At 34.2% G+C, this 21,664-nt stretch overlaps 2 long non-coding RNA genes across 3 annotated transcripts in view; one reads left to right on the top strand and one right to left on the bottom strand.

The window, feature by feature from the left end:
• LOC143224802 (uncharacterized) overlaps nucleotides 1-21,664 on the bottom strand; it is a 43,008-nt gene that overhangs the window by 11,713 nt on the left and 9,631 nt on the right. For both annotated transcript variants that reach the window (XR_013013448.1, XR_013013447.1), the window contains exons 2-3: nucleotides 16,271-16,325; nucleotides 7,394-7,457 (exon numbers count right to left, since the gene is read on the bottom strand). This is a non-coding gene — a long non-coding RNA (uncharacterized LOC143224802). The remainder of the gene's footprint in view (nucleotides 1-7,393; nucleotides 7,458-16,270; nucleotides 16,326-21,664) is intronic.
• Nucleotides 12,495-21,664, top strand: part of LOC143224801 (uncharacterized) — a 32,280-nt gene continuing 23,110 nt past the window's right edge. Inside the window, exon 1 of the long non-coding RNA XR_013013446.1 lies at nucleotides 12,495-12,677. This is a non-coding gene — a long non-coding RNA (uncharacterized LOC143224801). The remainder of the gene's footprint in view (nucleotides 12,678-21,664) is intronic.

Here is a 21,664-nt window from a genome sequence, read left to right on the forward strand (position 1 = left end):
TAGTCCACAAAACAATAGTTTGTGTATGTTCTCGATTAATAAATTATTCACTAGACTTGTCTCCTAAACGAACACTCACCATTCCGGTAAAGAGTTCGTACACTTCACACACACATCTTGTCATTGCGTAAGCAACATATTGGCCATGTTATGCTTAAGAAATTTATCGTAAGTTAAAAATCTCATGAGGAAAACTTAGATTTCAAAGCGGATAGGAATTCCCCACTACAGTACCTAAACAGCAACAGATAATTAGATTAGCAGGAGGGTATTTCAACGTTTAGCAGCTAACCGTTCCTCTTTCTGTGCATTATAGATTTAACAATTTTATGGCTGTGGTCTAATGGGTAGCGTGCACGAGCTGTGAATCAAAAGAAGTCATAGTTCACGTCTCTTTGCTGGAATTTTAGGGGAGAAGTTGGTACGAGATAGAAATATGTTCAAATTTCACTTTTTTTTTGTCATACAAGAGATAGCGGTGGGTTTTATTGATTAGATGTTTTATCTCTAGTCTGTTTATCCAAAATTAGAAACGGTGACGCATAGTCCGCCATCTTGTATCTTTGCGCGACAAATATTAATACCAGATTAAAATCTAAAACTATTTGCATTCGAAAATACTGATCTACGCATGCGTCACTTCAGTGAAATGTACGAGTGTACATGCGATACTGGTTTATGAAATAACAGTTTCTTTAGTTTAATGCTAATTACGATTATTTTTGTTCAGTAGGCTACTTTTAACAGGGCTAAGGATTCACTCCGTTGGCGAAGCTCAGCGCTATTTGAACGTTAAACATCAAATCGTGGGCCACAGTCGCACTCTATAATCAACACGTTTTGTTAGCTCTTCGTGTTAACGAGAATAACTACTTGTGGGATCGTCGTAAATTTATGGTTTATCCCTTAAATCTAACACATGCGTGGTGTAAACCGAGATGAAACTCGGGACAACACAGGTTCCCATTGGCATCAGCCTCTGGAATCCCACGCGGCCCCTAATGTCAGAAAGTGTTCATAAATCATTTATCCTATACTCTCGTAATACCTGATGCATAACATGAAAGAACTAAACGACCATAAAAGTCAGAACAAACTGGTAACAAAAAAAGGATACGAGAGTTTTTGGTTTCGAAAATGTCATGAAATGTCTGATGCAATTTTCTCAATATGCGTGAATTGTCTTGGATATTTCAAACTTTGTTAAATATTTTAGATTCACCATAAAAATGATTGTAACTTCAGCAATAGTTGATGTTGTTACCGGTCAAAGCGAGATCGACTCATGTCATTGCGATGTCGACGTTTCGATTCGTCATTATTACAGAACACAGACTTATCAAACTGGGACCGAGCATTGCTTCAATTCTAATGCCTCGACTGGTAATGTGAGGGTCGTGGGTTCGAATCCCCGTCAGTCATACCAAACATGCTCACCTTTTCAGTCGTGAGGGTGTTATAATGTTATAGTTAATCCTACTATTCGTTGGTAAAAGAGTAGCCCAAGAGTTGGCGGTGGGTGGTGATGGCTAGCTGCCTTCCCTCTAGTCTTACACTGCTTAATTAGAGACGACAAGCGCAGATAACACTTCTAATTGATATCCTTCTTATAGTAATTCATAAAGTAGAGCTGCAAAACTAGATATTCTAGATTATACCTCAGTTAAGTAAGAAATGATTAATTAATTGTTGCAGTAAGTCAGCCATTAATGTTGCTCAAAAACAGTATCAATATAAATTAAGGCTTAGAGTCTGACAATTTACAAAGACATTAGTAAACAATACAACAGTAGCAATGATAACAAAACTGTACATTACAAAAGATTTTTTGTTAAATTTCAAATGTCACAGTTATGCCGCTGGTTTTATACCTCCCAATAAAACTTTCATTCTAAATGTCGCAAGCTATAGCAAAAACTGAACTGCTTTAGATAGTGGCGCCATCTAGAAGTACAATTTAGAAAATCGTAAACTATGCATTATAAAAATTTTTTTTTTTTTTTTAACATTTTACCGGAACGAAACTACACTGAATACAGGTTTTAAGACCATTATTTTCACCTTTCTGCCTCCACATTCTCTAAGTTCCTTAAAGCGACGTCAACCCGCCAGAGGACGCTTTTCGCCTAACTTCTCTGATTATTTATTTTATCTCTCTGATCTCGAGGGAGACGTATTGTGATTATTGCATTCTTCTTTCCAGTACGTCCCTACCACCTCCACGAGCATGATAAAATATTCATTTCCGCGAAGATCGAGCCACTGATTTAGTTCAACGTCCAGGCCTAATATAATACAATATAATAACCTCTTCTAACAGGTCACGTCTTTTCAACCACGTTCGTATCTCCCTCTACTGATAAGATTACGAACTGCCCCTTTTAGTTCATTATCCCTTAAAGTCTGTTTTTTTTATTGTTTTTATCAACTGTATAAGCACTTTACTATTATTTACAAATTTTGGTGTCGGAAAAATATAAAAGGAAACTACACCTTAGGATATAATGAACTGCTTTATTTATTTATGTTGGTGTATTTTTAAGACAGCCAGCCTCCACTTCTCACTCGTAATCAAGGGGATCTACTCCCCACATTATTGTTAACTAACAGTTATTTTTCTTGTAAGAAGTACACGGCGTGCAGACGTAATAGTTCCACTCTAACACTGAGGTAATAACATTTTCTTTCAATTACACATAGAGAAAATGCCCAAGAGTAACGTCGTGGCCTTAGTACACCATACAAGAGGAAGATATCAAGCGTCCTTATTATGGAATCATAGATTCTATCCACATCACGCATTCTTGTAACTCACTTACGCTATACTTACACGTTCACGAATAAGGATAGTTTTAAATCAGTTCCGAAATACAGAATTTTCACACAACTTCCGGTCTCTTTCTAGCCTAATTCTGACAAATATCAGCGAGAACATTAACTTCATCTTCTATCTTCTTCCATTGGACGATAACAGCCAATCACGTCCCTTTCCCGAAACTTTCCCGCCATGAGATGTATACTTAATATTTTAGAAAATTTGTCTAACATTCTGAGGTTTCTTTAAGAGATTGTAATCCAGCGTTGAGATCCAAATTCATTCTGATTAGAAGTCACCGTGGGCAAGAAAGATAGAAAGTACCTGCAATCACGCCTTACTTAGAATGACTAAAATCTGGAGTTCGATTCCTCGCGATAGAAAGAACGCAAATAACCCATTGTAGAGCTTTTTCCACTGAAGTAGTAAGATTCAAAATTAGATCCAAAATGATGAAAAATAAAATAAAGCTATAAGTAGTGTAATAGTGTGGGGTCAAAACCCCAACATCATTTAACCCTCCCCCTTCCACGGTCCCCAGTTAGTCCATGTGTTCACAGAAAGTTCATGTGTAGCTTTGCGCTTAACAACAAGCGAAGAATTTTGTTTGTTTGGAATTTTGCGCAAATTTGCACAAGGGCTATCTGTGCTAGCCGTCCCTAATTTAGCAATGTAAGACTAGAGGAAAGGCAGCTAATCATCACCACCCACCGCCAACTCTCGGGCTGCTCTTTTACCAACGAATAGGAGGGACTGACCGTCACATTATAACGCCTCCACGGCTGAAAGGGCGAGCATGTTTGGTGCGATCGGGATGCGAACCCGCGACCCTCGGATTACGAGTCAGCAACAATAAACTGATGTAATAACCAGAAAATAACGTCAATAACATGTAATTTATAATAAAAATACGACATTAAAGACAAAACTTTGATAATGCCTCGCTTACGTCACATACATGCGTATTACTGTTAGAGTTATCTATGTTAAAGATTGGCAAGCTAGAAACCGGGTTTCGGTTCCTGTGGTGGGCAGAGCACATATAGCCCATTGTGTAGCTTTGTGCTTAATAATAACTAAAGAAACAAACACGATTAGCGAGCGCTTTCGTAGAGTATGAAACCATGACTTATTTGCACTGTTAATGACAACTGTATATTTTAGTAGATTAAACGTGACTGCGAAACAACAATTTTGTTGGAAAGAGGCGAAAAAGTAGCATTTAAAAAAATATTACTGGATTCATTTTTTCCGCGTAATAATACATGTTCTTTACTAGAGGCGAATCACCGAAGTTCATCAAATCGCTGTGTATTCCTATTATTACATTGAGTTAATACGTTTGGAGATATGTTCTTCTTGATGCATATTGGCACTAATATGGTTTAGGATGTTGCATTTTGGTGAGAGTCAATTTAGGTTTCTCCAGTTTACTTGTAACTTTATTTGATATATAATTATGGCTTATTAATTACGTATTACGTTTGTAATAATAATCGTTTTTGTATCTTAGTTTCTTGAAAATATTTTGTGATTCAAGGCTTTCTATTCTTCGCCCAGGTAGCATGCTGTTAAGATTAATTTATACGTTTGTTTGTTTGTTTTTTTACTTTTTAATTTGGAGAAAATTTTCTGACAGAAATAAAGGTTCTCTTCCCATATTTTCACAACTGTCAGACATGCCCGTTTGTTTAATATTTGATTTCTATTCTCGAACTAACGTTTTTAACTCGACAAATTGCATTTAAATAACATATAAATATTGTTCAATATATAACTAGTGAAACAGAAAATCTCACTTCCACTACTTATGGGCTGCAGGTACTTGGTACCACAAACTTCTCAAGTTCCACACAGATGATTTGCTAATTTGTAAGAAGTTTGAACAATAGTGCTGAGTAATATTATATCCATAAGTCTGGTGTGAAACAACTTTATCAATGTGAAGCTTTACTATTTAATTTTTCTGTAGGGGAATATTGTTCTGACAGTGTTTATTCCCCCCCCCCTCAATAATTTCTGTAGAAAACAGAGCGACATCTGCACGTGAACTATTGGGTACATTGCTAGTTAAAAGTCACTATTATTGGTGGTATTTGTTTGTCACTCTAACAGAGCCCCCACGACCCCAAAGTGCATTTTTTTTGTTGCAACGAAAAGCGAACCATGGATCTTCAGGCACATTAACTACTAGACTATTTCGAGTGTTATACAACAGTCATACGATGACTGATTTAACAACAGACATCAATTCATTCAGTACATATCACGTGAACTTGTTGCCACGCCCATTTTTGTTACATTTTATTTTCTGTTTAATTCACAATTCAAAATACACGCAATAGAAAACGAAAAGATCCACAAAATGAATGTATTATTGAAAAATAAATAAATTATTAATTTTCTTCACAAAATTATTTACATTTTGACCTGCTCTTACGTTTTTATCTTATACATAAACACTAATAAGACGATCTGGTTCTCATATGTTAGATATCCATTTCTCTAATGCTAACTTAAAACTTTCTTTCTTAATTTCGCGCAAAGCTACACGAGCAGTCCCTAATTTTGCAGGGTAGGACTAGATGGAAGGCAGCTACTCACCACCACCCACCGCCAACTCTGAAGCTACTCTTTTACCAACGAATAGTGGGATTAACCGTCTCATTATAACGGCTGAAAGGGCGAGCACGTTTGGTGCGACGGGGATTCGAAACTGCGACCCTCAGATTACGAGTCGAACGTCTTAACCCACCAGGCCATGCCGGGGCCCTTAAACCCACCTGGCCATTCCTGGCCTTAATATTTTCATTTGTTAATACTTAACAGTAATATTTGGAATATTTTTTTTAATAATTTTGGTATTTCATACAAATAATGCTTTCCACACATTCCTTGTTTTACTTTCCTATATACTTCATTTACTGTTTTGCAAGTTGATTCTATTTTGATTTTGAATATCTTTACTGTATATGTTAGTATTTTATAAATATATAATTTGTAAAATGGTGGTATATTTTTTAATGTAATTTACTGTGGTCACGTTATAATAATGATAATACGCATCTTATTCTCTTGTAACTGAATTATAACTCTTAAGTTTGTAAGATAGGTACCTCTCCAACAAGTAAAACTAAATCGTATAATCGAATCAAACCAAGCATAATAAATATTTTTCATGTTATTCTAAAACAAATATTTTATTTGAATATATTATTTACTTCCTACTTCATTCACGATCTAATATTACTCTAAAACACGTGACATTTTCTGTCTTTCTATAAAATGAATTATTTTTAATCGATAAACGTTTGAAACTGCGATTCTGATCCATTATTGGCTTGTTCAAAATTATTCGACCAGATTAATTTAAGAGAAAATCACGTGCAGAAAGTGTTCTCTCCATTTAAGCATAATCAATTTTCATTAAACCACGTGCTCATTTGTTTTAAATCATTGTTTGTTTTAATGAGCTCGCTGACAGAATTTTCATTATAAAGTAATACAAAGTGGTGTGCAAAACGCGTCATTTCTACATTAAATGTACTTTCACAGAAATCATTTTAAAATATTAATAGTCATGATACTGATTCCTGAGATACTTCAGCGGTTAAATTCATTTCTTCACTTATAACACTATTTATTTTAACGTGCACCGAAAGTCACTTGTTTTTAGAATTGAATGGGTTAAAGTTCAACACTGTTTTTCGTTAATCTGTTCAACTACCTTACCTTGAGGCATGCGAATTGTGTGAATGTAAACCAAATGCATCATCGATTACAATATCCTGTGTTGTTTTTGTTTTTTTGATCACGATAAGAAAATATACATATTGTTTAAAAGTTGCAAAGAGATTCAGTACTTCCCCATAGAGGGCAGCACTTGACAGTGCTCTCAAAACACAACGCCAGCTCATCGTTTACCTTGAATAATTTGTTTCAGAGCAAAGCCACAATGAACAATTTGCTGTGTTTACCACGGGGAATTAAACCTCGGATTTCCTCAATTAGTAATGAAAAGTGCAAAGGATAAGAAACGTGAACTGTTGATACAAAGAAATGAATTTTGAAGGATATCAACACTCAAAAGAAAAAAAAAATTACACAGTAAAAATGATGTAAACCCATCAATTATTAAATAAATGATGAAGTAAACCGATTAATCTGATCATGAACAAAATAAAGTTCAGAGTTTCTTTAAAAAGACCAAAGCCACGTTGGAATATCTGCTGTGTCCACCGAGGGGAACCCAATCTCGGACTCAGTATTTTAAATCCTTAGAGTTACCAATGTCCCTTCGAAGAACGAAACAGATAAATCCTCATGTTAAGTATCGTAACTGTATTTCTAAATGAATTTTATTTTTCACATACACTTGTAGAGCAACCTGTTTATCAAGATATTTGTGGAAGGTAAAATGACCTCCAACTAACGAAGTTGAGTTAAATATTTACAACCGTATATACAAACGACGACGATAATTTTAAGAAAACAGATAAAAATTATAGCAATGTTTGTACGTCTAGGGCTCTATGGAAGAAACCCGAGCCGTGAATAACAATATCGTAATATACTCACTTCTACTAGATTTCAATCAATTGGATGGCCGGAATTGTAACCTCAGAGCCACCATGGAGGTAAACTATTGGATAAAGAGAAACTTTTTTAGTATTTTAAAGCTAATCGTGTGCATATAAACATTGTTTGTTTTTATATATACCTTCTTACTTAAGAAAAAATGTCATTCGTCTGCATTGGAAAGAAAGCTGGTTTCTCAAACAAATTAAAAATAAATATTTCAGGTCAGCTTACGAAGAGAACTCCACTGAAAAAAACAGAGATTAATATAAATACATTATTTTATGTAAATTGTATATCATACACGTGTTGATACGTGTTATAGTTACACACGCCTTCTTGACTGACGTATAACATTTTTTAAAATAATGTATCTTGTGCTGAAGGTACAACAGAAGTAGTGCCATCTATTGTGACTTAAATATACCTTGATAAAAAGCACTACATATACATTTGTAGCGCCATCTTGTATTATAGTATAAAGGCAAAGTAACTTTTTAATATCTTACAATATAAAAATAATCTATTTATACGATAGATAAATTTGTAAGAACTAGAACAGATGTTTCAAATATTATTTGATTAAAACCTGTTTCAAAAAGTAAACAGTATTTCTAAAAACAAAAACAATATGAATAATTTTAGGAATTATAACTATACAATGGTACTCCTTTCACAAAGTATATTGTAATCCTGTAGAATCTAGGAACAGCCACAGTGGGTTACATTAGTTACAGTTTAGTTAAATAAATACTCATTTCATTTTAAAATAGGTAACGTTTTTAGTTTATCTACTTTTGTTTAATAAATATAGTTTTTTTACAATTTTTTCGAAACATTTTCATCAATGTTGCATTTCATGCAAATGATTCACAGAACTTACACTTTGATATTTCTAAACGTATACATAAAATTTAAATACCTTTTGACAAGTGTACTGTAGTTTCGCTAACAAAGTATTGGTTGAGAAACAATTAGTATACATAATTCTATTACAACAGCAAGTCTGAGGATAGATAAAAGTTTAGTGTTCTAAACTTTGCCAATGATTAAAATGAAGGCTCTTAAAAATGTATTTTAAATGGATTCCAAGATTAACGTAATTAATATTCAACCAAAATACATGCATAGATAGTTTTATGAGACTCAAATATTATATAAATTACATACATAATTAAAGAAAATAACTACTTTACAAATTCTGCATAACCTACGTTTGAAAGTCAATTATGTAATGGCATTGAGTTAATTAATTATATTACTAAAAATAAATACAAATAAACCTAACTAGCTTGTATATTGTTCAATTTTCAAAACACAACATGGTGTATAGTGATTATAAAGTTGAGTTTTTTACATATTTTATTCTAAACGTGTATTAGAAAATATATTATTTGTGCTGCCATCTATGTATAGTAAGGTAAACTACCCACTTCTAATTTATAGATCTGGTGGAAGAATGAGCACAATATATACAATTTCAGTCGCAAGATGGCGACTATAATTCACACATGCGGTAAACTTTGAAACTATGATACTTTTACTCTTTTGTAATCTACATTTCCACAAAAACTGGTCATTTATTATACTTATATCTATCCCTTAAACCAGACGATAATTTTGAAGGACATTTCATCTAGCATTGGGAAATTATCTCTATGTTTAAATACAACACCCAACGTAACGATGTGCGATTATCTTAAATCAAGGTTTTGCGGGTGTGAGAAAGTTAAACCTATCGTACGTCAGGTTAACTATTTGTTATTACTTAATAATAATTAGCTTAGGAAGTTGACCAACGTTCGTAAGTACTCAAATATATCAATTACTGTCGATAGTTAACAAGTTAATTAATTCTATAATTAACTTTCTAGACTGGGATGCACACAACTTATTTGCATAAATATACAAAGAAAGAACATAAAATTAATAATCGATGAGGAAATCAATGTTTGTATTTACTTCATTTCATGATCTGTTTGTAATTTAGAAAATTTTGAATTTCGATACCGAAAGAAACGAGGAAAAAAAAAATCGAACTTATGTTGTAGGTAATCTAACATAATCCAAAAATGTACATGAAAAACTATGTGCAACATAAAATCAAATTGTCTTAATGTCGTCATTATCTAGGGGTACAAGAACCGTCATTTTTGTAGACCTCAATAAGGGAAAGAACCGTAACCTGTCAACCAAAAGTAACAACAACTGTTATTCATTAGAAACATTCAGATCAAATGAAACGACGTACAGTCATTAGTTGTAACCAATAATGCGAGCTAAGCTTTCATTTATAAGAGACTTATTTTATTTTTGGAACTTTGAACAAATCTATACACAAGAACAATCCGAGATAGTCGTCCTTAATTAACTTAGCAGACTAAAAGAAAGACAGCTGATATACGCCACCCACCTCCAACACTTGGGCTATTCTTTTACCAAAGAAAGCGAGATTGATCGTAACATTATAACGCCCCCACGGCTGTAACTGGATTAAAATTCGCGACCTGCGGATTGCGAATCGAGTACTTCACTCCTAAACACTGCGAGTGTATGTTAACAGCAAGTAAAGCATACGTACTGCCTAATTTATATCAAACTTCTTTTAGTGCAAAAACCAAGTGTCCAAAATATCTATAAACAACTACAACTCACTTATAACAGATAACAGTAACAAATAATATTGATATTAATTGAAAAAACCAACAAGGTACACAAAAAATACAGATATAAATAGCAAGCACAAATGTTTGTTGTTCTTTTTGAAGCCACGGCATAGTGGCTCAAAAAAACAAAACAAAAAAACCTTCAGCCATTCTATTTTACATACATCACTTTTAGCTCGTAACTCCATCTCTTGACGGAGTTGAAATCTAATTACAGCCTCAACTATTTCTTATTTTATTTACTTCGAAAATTAAAAATAAGCAGAAACTACTTGACCGTGAACATATTAAAAACATATTAATAAATAACAAATGCTCTTTTGGTATTCTAACCAGATAATTGATTTATTATTTAAACCAAATCTTATTCAAGAAGGAACCAATCGTTAACTCTCGCATTATACACAAAGCATCATCATCCTTTGGGTCCCCGATAGTTCAGCGGAAGTTTTACAATACTAGCACTTGGAAGTTCGATCCCCGTGCTGGAGAGAGAACGAACATACAGTTCTGCATATTTGCACTAATAAAAGAATAGTCCTTAAGTGTCGTAAATACTATTACGAAAGAATTAGAAATTACTGAGCAACATAGGAGAACTCGCAACTAAAAACGTCTCCAATAAAGGAGCTTTCTCCTTTGTCGTACTTTAAATTAGCATGCAGTAGCTAGCTGTAAGTTATCAAATAGACTTAACACTCCTACGAAAAGACGTTTCTAGTCCTGATTTCTCCAAGCCCGTTCCCCTGGCTGTGGTTTCGCTAGAGAGTAGATAGGGACAGTGGGAATCTCGTTAATCCATTCATTAATGGATTTAAATGGCAATTTCATTTAAATACAAAATTATTAGCCTAATATTAATAACCTTTCAAGTTGCTCTGGGGCCTATTAGGCCCCACTTTTCGTAGGAGTGTTAAAAAACTAAGTCACAAAAACAATGAAAATTAGTTTATCCAATAAGAGTATTCATAAAATAAAGAAAAAAGTTTTAAATTACTTTTAGTAAAAAGTACAAAGAACTATCTGAGTTCTCTTCACAGAAGGGAATCGAACCTCCAATTTTAGCGTTGTAAATTAAGAAGTTTACAGTTGGCCCACCAGGAAACGTTTTATAAAGTAACTGTCATTAATAATCAACTTTCTGCGAAGAAAATATTTTAATTTCCGAAGAACAACAACAACCTATTTCTGTACTTAAAACAAGCAAGATGGATTAATTCAAAACTTTCTTACTTCACGTGTAACCTGGAGATGTGCACGGTGAAATAATAATAAAAACAAGTCCAGCGTGGCCAGATGGGTTAAGGCGCCTAAGTTCGACTCGTAATCTCAGGGTCGCGGGATCCAATCCCCGTCGTACCAAACATGCTCGCCCTTTCAACCGTGGGGGAATTTATAATATGACGATCAATCCCACTATTCGTTGGTAAACGATTAGCCCAAGTTTGTGATGGATGGTGGTGACTACCTGCCTTCCCTCTAGTCTTACACTGCTAAATTATGGACGGCTAGCGCAGATAGCCCTTGTGTACTTTGCGCGAAATTCAAAACCAAGCAAAAAATAATAAAAACTACAAGTACATTAAAGGTAATTATTATTTTAGTTTAAATGGAAGTTATCATTTGATTGTTATTCTAAAGCGTTCTTAAGTGCTGCATTTAGTATACATGGCATGCGCAGATCATAGATTTCGCCATTTCTTAACACTTAAACATTTTGTTATAATTAGCAAAGTTCTATGTATTACTTATAAAGTTGAGGTAATTGTTTACGTTTTATAAAACGAGCATTGAAAAAAAAAATTGTGTTGCGCCATCTAACAAAGACAAAATAAACTAGCACAACATTTATAACTTAGGTACTTAATACAAATGCGAGAAAGCATGTATATATAATGTATGTGTTCAACTCCGATAAAACAAAATAGTGAATTTTTTAACATCTAGTAATATACATGCTCGATGACGTTCTAACTTGATTAATAAATTTTCTTAAATTTTTGAAACTAACTAATAACTGAAATTAAAACAAACATGGTCACTTCCCACTAAGCCTCGTTTTAAACTTTCTTCACAACTCCCATTACGTCACAGATAAATGACATTCATTCGAACGAGGAAATTAAAATATTGTATATATTTTAAAATGTTTATTTAGAATATACAAAAAAAATTTCACATAAAAGTTTGATTTCCAGCACCACCAATATTTTGCAAATTGAGCCGTAACTTACTTCGTTATGGGTGTCAAAGGAAGTAATGTGTTTGAGATATTGGAAGTTAGAACATAAAATTGAGAGGAAAAGTAATATTGGGAGAATGAAACCCGAGGAATGTAGAAGGAAACATACGCGCCATCTAGTGGGAAATATGTACGTTACTCCTTCCAGGATGTGCTCTTTTTTTCCTTTTTTTTTTTTCTTCTAGTTGGTCAAGTTCAGCAGGGCGGTGTTGGGTAGGGCTTAGACCCATTGCATGCCATTTGAGTGCATTTTCCGCATAGCCGAGTAGACCAGTTGTTTCTAGTCGATTGAATAACAGTGCCTGAGGTGGATGACAAGTGAAGTGGCTTTGCTAACTCACTGTCCTTCCCCAAAATTCCCATAAGAAAACTAGAGGTCAGTGTAGAAACTTTTTTTTGCTATGGGAGAGGAAAGGGGGCTTATTTATATAGAAATCTGATAGTTAAGTAGAGAAATTAAGAGGTAGGAAGTCGAAATAGTATGCGAGTTTGTGTAGACGTTTATTTGAAGTTACGCTTACCACATTTAGTGAGATTAAAATAAAACAGTTGAATCATTTCCTTAGATTAACATTAAAAAAAAAGTTCCTGATTATCCTACGAAAAAGTGAAAATAAAACAGTAAATACCACAGCTTTGTTTCTTTATAGTTAAGCACAAAGTTGCACAGTGTGTTATCTGTACTGGCTCCCACCACGAGTATCGAAATCTAATCCTTAACGTTGTTAAGTCCGTAGATATACTGTTGAGCTGACGGGAACATTCATAAGCGCGTTGAAATAGTCTTCCAACTTACATGTCAGGCAATTCTTTACACAGGTCAAGAGCGTAAATAATCGTTAAAACTTTGATGTCATACGTCTCAGAAAAAGATATAATAGACCGATGATACCGAGATACTGTGCTATATTAATTAATGTTTATTTTTCACATTAGTAACTGGTATCAGTTGTATTACCTGAGGATTTTTATCATCAATTTTAGGCCTAAGAGTCTTCTAGGCCTATTTAACAATTGTTTCGAATGGTAAAAGGCGCGTTAGAACACAAAACAGACGACGTTCATTCCTTAGTGGCGCTAATTTTAATAATGGATGAAAATAATGTGATACTTTAGGGTAGGGGAGAAATTTTTATAATTGATACGATTACATTTTCAGATAAAGGTAATTTAGATGGTCACGTTATTTTAACAATTCTACTTAACAGTTTCAATTCAATTAAAACAATGAATAAATCACCATTACTGAGACTGATTGCAATATTTGTAGTATATTACATTTTGTTTTTGACCTATTTATTTGTTATTAAGAAATTGCAACTGAGTAAGTCATCGACTCGCAAACACAATTTACAAAAGCATATTGAAATAGCGGATGAATTTCATCTCGTTGTTAATTATAAGATTAACATAGGCTCTGTTCTTCCTACTGCGAAGACATATCGGTCCGTACAGGGACCGGGTGTGGTCTAATAGTTAACGTTCCCGTACTGTGAACCCGACAATCCATGTTTAGCACCTCTTTGATGAAAACACGCACCGCCGTTTGGGGTGTGGTTGCGCTATAAAAATAAAACTTTCGAATACCACTGTTAGATCAGGCTAGAACAGCTCAACAGTTGGTAGCGGGTACGGATAACAAAGCACCTTTCCTTTGGTGTTTCCATTTAAAATTAGGGGTGACTATGCACGGTTAGCCCTTGTATAGCAATACATGAAATTCTGAAACTGACTGGCCCGTGATAGATTTTACAAATTTTGATAAAAACAATGGTCAGAAATGTATAAATATGTATATATAATATTTTTTGTTGTTAATAAACATTAAGCATTACAATGGGCTATTGTGTTATACCCAGTGCAGGAATAGAACTCAGAAAATAATATTTTACCTGTGTGTTAACTAAATCAAGTGTTTTGTTGTTACAATATCGTACACTAATATCAAGGTGAAACATTTATCAATAATCGAGGAAGGATTCGCCCTGCATTTAACCTGTGGATTTTAGAGATGGAGAGCTAGATTCAGAATCCGTTTGATACCATTAAATATTCCTTCGCACTTTCATCTGTGTGTGCGTTATACGAGTGGTATTCAATTCCTTAGTGTGAATGTGGGATGGTAGTAGCCGCTGAGTGGACCTCAGGTTAGTAGTTCAGAACTTGGGACAGCGACAGGTAGCTTTACCATAAATAAAAATGTATGAATTTTCCCAAACACAACTCACGCTGAAAGTTTTTGTTTTTTTTAATATAAAGTTATTTTACAGTTTAAGGTAAATTTTAGGCTTATTGGATTTTTTTCAAACAGATACTTTGTTGTCAAAATGCTTATATGACACACACACACACATACATATATATACACACCATAATTCCTATAAATTAAACTGGTATTCGAAAAATAATTTAATGATTTTATAAATGTCAAATAGGTTATTTGAATTGTTTTCTACAAATGTCGATAGATGGCGATAAATACAACAATATCATCATTTTATGTTTTATAACAAATAGTAAGAGTTCGATTTTACTTATTTTGCAATGAAATACGCACTCATCTACAATTAAATGTACACTATAAAAATTAGGCTTAATATTTTAGAAAACAAAGGATAACATGATAGGTGACCGAAACCCAACGCCTGACCAAAGGGCACAGGTTAATTTACAAAACTTTTTCAACGCACCTTTTCAATAACCCATGGTCCTTCTCAAGTTACGCTAGAACAAATAAGGAGGGGTGGTTTTTCACTCAGTTTGTAAAATAAAAAACAAGAACTGAACATATCAATTAAACACAATTATCGTTTCACCAACAACGTTCACTTCACGTTGTTTACAAAGTGTATTTCAATGAAGGACCCGAGGATGATTGATTTTGTTTTTTAATATACGACTAATAGCGGTTCTAAGATACTTGTTTGTGATAATGTGAGAAACGTAACATGCAATTAAACTTCACTTCTGTTTGTTTCTCTGTACAGTTTCAAAAGCTCTAATATAACAGGTAAGTAAAATCCAGTCTTCCCCAGATAACGCCCTCCAGCGGCAAATATTACGACTTTTCTAAGTTACATCACAAAATTTAACAAATATTAAATATCAGTGTTCACAGCGTATCCTAATCGTTAGCATTTATATAATGGTAATCGCATTTCAATAAGCTTCTCTAATGGGCCTTTTCTATTTCACGTGTCGCGTTCAGTTTTGCTTAAGATGAAGTATAGGTATTTATATACAGAACGTTTTAAAATACTTTTAACTAATTATAACATTAAATATTAAGTGTACAAAAAACACACATTGTTGGCTGAATATGAAGTTTCATGTTTGTTCTATTTCACGTCACTGTTTAACCACAAACTCTTTAAAAATTAACTGGAATTCATATTATTTCGCTAATTGGAAATAATATAGTGTGAAAGAAATAACATTTAAAACAATACACTTACCGTTGCGTTAGCACATAGAACTTCAAACAATAATGACATGACAACGGATAGTACTTACAAAGTAAACGTGTTGCAGGCATTCACTGAATGTTTTATTTCTGCCTCTTATTTGGTTATTTCAGTGTACTATGGCGCTTTCTTAAGAGTATGGTTATCACTGTTCAAATTAAGAGGCAACGGTATAGGAGGGGAGAGGGCTTAGTGGGGCTGAATCTTAACATGCGCCCAGCCTCGTCTTCAACCACACCCACCGCAGGAACTATGTTTGGTATTAAAGCTAGTTTAGTTCCTAAATACCACAGTATTTACACCCACAACATGAAGAGTGAAGACCTCTCAATTTTTTTTTTTTTTTTTATTGAGCTCACCTCATCCACCAGGTGTCGCTTCTGAGATTATCCTTCCTATTTACTATTCCTTTCAAACACACTCAGTGGTATGATTTCAATAAGGAGATCTGACTTTCATTATGGTGTAAAAATAAGTTTTAAAACTATAAGAAAATAAACCCTACCTTAAGTAAAGGTTTATCCTGACCTTAGTATGACTGGCTTCCTCCTGGAAAACACCTGGAATATTGAAACATGCGAATCAATATGAAAATGCGTAAAAGATACAAATGTGAACTTTCTAGTTAATATTAACCAAGTGTTGTAACAAGTGCCTCTCTAGAGAGCCATCGTCTGAAACATTAACCAAGTGTTGTAACAAGTGCCTCTCTAGAGAGCCATCGTCTGAAACATTAACCAAGTGTTGTAGCAAGTGCCTCTCTAGAGAGCCATCGTCTAAAACATTAACCAAGTGTTGTAACAAGTGCCTCTCTAGCCATCGTCTAAAATATTAACCAAGTGTTGTAACAAGTGTCTCTCTATCCATCATCTCATGTTATGCAACTGATGTAATAGTAAGACCACCTATTTAAAGCTTGGGTTTTATGTTAAACTACGTTTAAATTTCGTTTTGTTTTTGTGAGACCAGATAATTAAAGAATAATCAAAGCTACAAATTAAAAACTTGTAGAAGAAAGTAAAAACGTTGAAAATATTAACAGAGGTAGCTTCGTCGGGTTGTTATCAAGAATGTTAAAAATTGAGCAGAAACATTGTCTCGTGTGATATTAGCGGTAACTTACCAGTCAAGAAGATAAATGGCAACATGATGGTACTTTTATCACTAACTGTGTGCTATTAGATATTTGTCCCCGAGGATTCATAATGCGGTCAAATTCTCAAGATGCCTGACCTTCGCTGACCTCTCGCTTCAGTTAGTACGTCCCAATTCTCCGGTTAACTAACAGCATGACCTCCCCCACATCACAACAACAATAAACTGGATAATATTTATGTATCGCTAATTTAATCTAAAAATTCTACAGTTCAAGAACGCAAGCTAAACACATCTTCACTCCTTCACGCACGTGACGCCTAAAATGTATGTAACGTTAGGAATATGGAATATATCTCTAATTTATTCAGTGGTGATATGGAGTACCGCATATTCCTTTGATATAATCTAATTATATTGAATCACACCAATCACAGTAATGTTATACGTTCAGTTTGTTTGTTAGTTTTAAGTTTTCGCGCAAAGCTACACGAGGGTTATCTGCGCTAGCCGTCCCTAATTTAGCAGTGTAAGACCAGAGTGAAAGTAGCTAGTCATCACCTCCGACCGTCAACTGTTGGGCTACTCTTTTGCCAACGAATAGTGGGATGGACCGTAACGTTATAACGCCCCAACTGCTGAAAGGACGAGCATGTTTGGTGTAAGGGGGATTCGAGTCAAGCACTCTAACAACCTAGCCATGCCTGAATATATTTCGTAATGATATCGAATTCCTTGAATTTACCCCTAGTATTATGTTTATTATTACTGATATGGAGTCTCACGAATCCTCAACATTATATATCCATCAATAATATCAAATTACATTAATCCCCCTAGTATTATATATCCATTAATGATATTGAATTCCGTAAATATCCAGTATTTCATGCATTTAAAAAATTTACAATTATCTAGAAACCTGCTACAAATTATACTATATACTAAAGCTGTGTTAGTTTAGAAGTGTTGGAAAAACAAATCAAATTTTGTCAATTATGGTTTTACCTAATCGCACTAATAAATGACGTTTATTTTTACTGTTACTTTATTACCACTTATGACACCTAATTACAGTTGTATAGTTAGAAACAAGTTTATTGAAAGTGTTGTTACCATTAAATCACGTGTTTTTAGAAATGTTGCTTGGTTGGATTTTAATAATTTCCTATCTTTGAAAAATGGCGTTATTACGTGGATCTGAGCATAAAACGTAACTACCAGAAAACATATAACTATCAGCACGTTCAAGTAATTACAAGTTGAGATATAGGATCGTTTCAGTTGACAAATGACATAAAAATAATTTATAAATACAATGAAATATGAAAAACACAAGCTAAAAGAGCATTTTTGAATCAAAGTAATTAAATTAGAAATTAAAAATTTATATAAATAATAAACGGTTAAAGCGGCTATCTGAACAAGTCGATTTAGTTATCTTCCAGATTACTTGGTTTCGTAATAAAACAAAAATTCTTACCACTAATGCCGAGTGTATATAGAACATGCAGCAATCATTTATAGTTTGGCTTGGCATGGCCAGGTGGTTAAGGCACTCGACTCCTAATCCGAAGGTCGCGGGTTCGAATCCCCGTCACACCAAACATGCTCGCCTTCTCGGCCGTGGGGGCGTTATAATGTTACGGTCAATTCCACTATTCGTTGTTAAAAAGAGTAGCCCAACAGTTGACGGTCGGCGGTGATGACTTGTTGCCTTCCGTCTTGTTTTACACTGCTAAATTATGGATTGCTAGCGCAGATATGGCTTTGTTAATAAAATGGCATCGATTGTATCATTCAAGATGTGAATTATCCCAGGATTAGCAGTACCTATCTAAGGATGTTACTACTGATATTTAAACTTATGGATTTATTATCTTCGTACCGATGACAATTATGAATCATCTAAGTGAAAATTTACAAGAAAGAAGTGTTTGTTTGTTTGTCTGTTTTGCAATTTCGCACAAAGCTACACGAGGGCTATCCGAACTAGCCGTCCCTATTTTAGCAGTGTAAGACTAAAGGGAAGGCAGCTAGTCGTCACCACCCACCGCTACTTTTTTACCAACGAATAGTGGGATTGACCGTCACATTATAACGCCCCCACGGCTGGGAGGGTGAGCTTGTTTGGCGCGACGGGGATTCAAACCCGCGACCCTCAGATTACGAGTCGCACGCCTTAACCCACTTGGCCATGCCGGGCCCTACAAGAATTAAACAAAAAACAAAAGAAACCTGAACGAAAAATAGAAGAACAAGAGAAAGACTGGCTACCCCTAATTAACAGTTGGATAATATGTCATTTCGAGGCATTAGCTGTTAAGTGAGATGTGCTTTATCGGTTAAACTATCAGGAGGATACCAAAGTGGACCAATGTTTTCTGTAAAATATCCTTCTAGTATGTTTCTCAAATCAACTTTTTGTCGCTACTGTTGCTGCAAAATTAATATTTACTAACAAATACATTAAATATTATGGTCTGTCATAGGTTGTTGTTTAGAATACGCATAGAAAATTTACAGCCACAATAATGACATTGGAATTGTTGCATTCGAAAAAGAAAATAAAGCAGATATAAATATGTGAAACGATGAGTTATGCAGCACCATTAAAGCATTTGTAGAAATGCGTAGTGCGTCCTTTAGAGGGCGCTACAGATACTGCTTCCATAACGCAAGTTTCAATAACCTGCATGTAAAAATGTTTTAAATACATATACACGTAGACGCACTAAATGTGTGTACATGCACGTGTACGCACATTTTAATAACCTGAAATGGTTGGACTTGCTTATTCGAATGGCTAGATATTTAAAAATATATATTTAGTGTTTTACTATAATAAGTAATTTGTTTAATTCTAATTAGTGAAGGAAAGGTTTTACACAAAGACACACGTCTAAGAAACCTGCACGTTTATTATCTTTCCTTCTTACATTATAAAGAAAGCTTAAGTTTATAAAATCACGTGAAAGTATAATAAACTATGTTTAAATTTTGTAAAACAGTAGGTAATAAATAAAATGACCCATTGAGATTGGGCCATCCAGCTAGGTTCGAAAATGAGGTAAAAATACGAACCTTCACGCTTGCTTGTCATATTTCTCGTGGCAGTTTGAAGAATCTTTAAAAAACTACTGAGACATTGGTTACGATAGAAGGTTAGAAGATAATTAAAATATTACTAATTAAAGCTGTCAAAAGAAGTAATAACCACAATATCTTCCATTTAGTTTCCTTTAGAGTATGTAGAATACGTTTGTTTTTGAATTTCGCACAAAGCTACTCGAGGGCTATCTGTGCTAGCCGTCCCTAATGTAGCAGTGTAAGACTAGAGGGAAAGCAGCTAGTCATCACCACCCACCGCCAACTCTTGAGCTACTCTTTTATCAACGAATAGTGGGATTGACCGTAACATTATAACGCCCCCACGGCTAAAAGGGCGAGCATGTTTGGTGCGACGGGAATGCGAACCCGCGACCCTCAGATTACGTTGTGGAATACGTATAGAAGTTGTGCAATGAGACAGTAGAAAAAATTATAGGGGGCGTAACAGTCCTATGCTAATAAGTTTAAATTTGGCAAAATTACATTTAAAACAGTGTTAAAAGGGCACAGGTAAAAAAACAGTCATATAGGAAAACAGTGTAGCACACATTCTGAAAATATTGGTAAAGTCTTCTGAAAAAAAAATCCGTTAATGACGCAAATAAACAGGTAATAAAAATTAAAGACTTTTGCAGGAAAACTTACAAAATAATTAGAGATGGCTGTCTTGTTACAAGTCTAACTTAACACTTGTAGAAGTATTTAAGAACTGAAACATAGTATTTAAAAACGCTGATTTTTGTAATAACAGATTTTCTGGGGCAGTTCCATGAACTGGAAAATTCAAACAAACAACTGCTTTATTTATACATTAAAGTCTTAATTTATAAAAGAAACATAATTGTTTCATAGTTTGTTCGTTTGTAGTTGGTACTTTTAGAACAATTATAATATGTTAAAGTTAACACTGACTCGGGTAAAGATAATAAAAACACTTATTTACACGCGCATTTTGTACAGGGTTTATTCAAACAAACATGCGTTTTATTGAAAGTTAACGCCAATAAACGCATGTTTTGTATCGTATAAATTCAAAACAAACATACATTTTCTATGGGTGTTAATAAGAAAGAAAAAAGGAAGGTGTTTCCTACAGAACTAATGAAAATAACACATTTTCTACAATTCTTTTAAAGTGAATTACAACACTTATGTTGTTTTGTTTTTGAAATTTCGAGCAACGCTACTCGAGGGCTATCTGCGCTAGTCGTCCCTAATTTAGCAGTGTAAGACTAGAGGGAAAGCAGCTAGTTATCACCACCCACCGCCAACTCTTGGGCTACTCTTTTACCAACGAATAATGGGATTGACCGTCACATTATAACGTCCCCACGGCTGAAGGGCGAGCATGTTTGATGTGACGGGGATTCGAACCCGCGACCACACTCTTACGGGTCCATTAAGATCACAGTTGTTCCGTGGAACTTTGCTTATCCATCCAAGACATCAATCATGACCAAAATAACAAGAATAAGGTAACCAAATATTTCTGCAATCAATCAGGATACGTTAACGATTATTTTCTGTTGGCTTTGATTATGCTTTGTACGAAAAAATATAAAATAGTTATAAAAATAATTTATATGCATTTTTAATAACCAACTTTTATAGAAATTTCTCAAAACAGTAATATGGCGCCAAAAAAAAAGTTTCTTTATATCATTTTTATTATATACAAGTTTATAGTAATATG

Source organism: Tachypleus tridentatus, chromosome 9 (genome assembly GCF_004210375.1).
Source record: "Tachypleus tridentatus isolate NWPU-2018 chromosome 9, ASM421037v1, whole genome shotgun sequence".
Taxonomy (NCBI): Eukaryota; Metazoa; Arthropoda; class Merostomata; order Xiphosura; family Limulidae; genus Tachypleus; species Tachypleus tridentatus.